The sequence below is a fragment of the Macrobrachium nipponense genome, chromosome 28, assembly GCF_015104395.2.
Source record: "Macrobrachium nipponense isolate FS-2020 chromosome 28, ASM1510439v2, whole genome shotgun sequence".
In the NCBI taxonomy this organism is placed as follows: Eukaryota; Metazoa; Arthropoda; class Malacostraca; order Decapoda; family Palaemonidae; genus Macrobrachium; species Macrobrachium nipponense.
The window spans coordinates 38301916-38304415 of record NC_087217.1 but is presented as its reverse complement, the minus strand read 5'-3'; positions in this window follow the sequence as shown (position 1 = coordinate 38304415).

The window sequence follows — 2500 nt, the reverse complement described above, 5'->3', positions numbered from 1 at the left end:
AAACAAAGCAGTGATACGTTAATTTGGGTGGCACAGCATCCCAAATTCCAGAATCCCAAATTTAGACGAATTTAACGTGGCCATGCGACCATTCAAAAACACACAAAAATCACTTAAATTGAATCGAACTCTCATTGAAACAGATAGGGACACATTCCCGAAAGGTGACTAAACAAAGTGAGCAAAGGTTTACATCAATTAGCCCAACGACGGCTAGGCTACAAAAAGGAACGATCACTTACTGTGTACAATTCTGGTGACTCAGTCGCCCGAGCTCCTCCTTACACCACGTACAAGACCTGCTGGGGTTGTTAACTCTTCCAAGCTAATTAACAGAGATGCGAACTTGGGGTGCAGCTAGGTTTTATACCCGAGCGATCGGGTTAGTCATTTTAATCAAATTAATTTTCTTTACGAAGGAAGCATTCCTTCGTTTTTCACATAATTTATAAAATAACAAGAATTTAGTGATTGAGCTATGAGGGAGGAGAGACGATGACTAATAAATATGGGCATACAAAAAGGAACCATTTCATTGCAGCCGCCAATCTGCCTTACACTTGACAATTCGTCTTACGTTACAAGCGGGGAAAAGATGGAGGGGCGGAAGATAAGTCTCGGAAAATTCGTGTACTGATTGGGGTTTCTCGGCGACAATATTTTGCAGGTACGGTCAGGTTTCGCTCAGGTACCGATCCTGTCGCTGCTTGATAGTGCGGACGTGACACCTGCACGGATACTTACCGTACCAGCATTAATGATTGCTCTAACAAGTCCAAAATAACAGTTTATGTAACACAATTCAGCAGCACTGAATCTTGTGAGCTTCAACTAAACTCACAGACGCAGTATTTTTCTCAGTAATTGTGATGCGAGATCTTTAGTTATTTATATATTAGCAGAAACGGTTTAGATTGATTATAAGAGCCTTTTTATTCCATAAAAAAATACTGTACCGCAATTCCTTTACTTTACGAAGGCAAATGAGTTGGCAAACAAAAATGATCAGTCTTTTTCAATTTTTTTTTCTGAATGACTGTCGGAGCTCGAATTATAAAACAAGATTAACTCTTGTACATATACTATTTGACTGATTACATAAAAATATTTTGCTTAAATCCAGTTTCTCCATTTGTAATATTAATTCTAATTTTATATAGACCAATGATTTTCCCTCTACAGATATAACTTTAAATAACTTGGAATTAAAATCTTACTTACAAACTAAATTGCTCTATAAAGATAGTATTTCTAATTTTGATTTATGGACCAAAGCTTTTTAAATGAACATTACCCCATTTAACATGATCATGGAGATTTTTTCAAATATATTTTCTAAAAGCGCTATATATTTCGTACCTAATCATATTTTTTTATTTTAACTGCGAAAACGGTGTGATTTTTCCATTTGGTGAAAAATATTTCCAATAAACTGTGGAATTCTACTGTTATTTTACTGTGGGGCCATTATATTAAAAATATGATAGTTTTTGAAGCACTGAACTGCATATTTATAATTCTTAATAAACTTCCCTGAAGCAACTGCTAGTTTTTCTTTCGCTGATTCAGCCTCACGAAAGAAAGTGTTTCTTTTGCTGATATTTTCTTCAAGGAAACTCAGCAGCTCACTGAATTGGTTTCTCGACTTTCTGAAATACTGATGAAATTTTTTTTCGTCATCCATTAGTTCTTTTTTTAGTGTAAAGTAATCTCCTTCACTTTTCCTTTCCTTCAGAGATTTATGCAGCCAATAACGCCGTTTTTAATTGTTTTTCACTGTTGTCTTCTTCTTCCTCTTCCAAAAAGAGTGCCATCACTGCCAAGTCGATTATACTAAAATCCTCAAGCATATCAAACTTGCTTAAGATGCTGCCGGTATGAAAAACAGGACTAAACTACGACCGTAAATACCGGAAGCATACGGTTCAGCATGAATGGATATGCAGGATACGGTACGGTGCAGGTGAGGTGCATGTCCGTTTACGTGCAAGTATAATATGAATAGACCCTAATCCTGGCTTGAGAAACACACATAAAACGCACACACACATCCCAAGATTCTGGGAATAATTGGTAGGATCGCCGTATTTTTTGTAATAGATAATTGTTGTACTAATCAGTGCTATGTACTAACACCGCGTACTTCATTCACCTAGTATTTGCAGTTTATTTGATTGATAACTGATTTGATATATTATATGACACAGAAGCGAAAGCTTCCTTATAAACTTTGAAATTTGCGTTAACACAGGTAGTACTTGACACAAATAAAGAAGTAAAATCTTAATTGATATAATTCCTTTGACCCTGACAGAAGAGTAGGCAGCAGAGATCGCGAATCAGAATTTGATTATAGAAGCATAATGTAGCCAAGTCTGAAAAATTTGCGCTCATCTCATTTTGTTATCGACACAAGAAACTCGGCGATCTTTCACACGACATTCAGTTTGCTTTGAAAATAGAAAATGACATTTAGTGTCAGCTGGAAGCCTTATTCCGC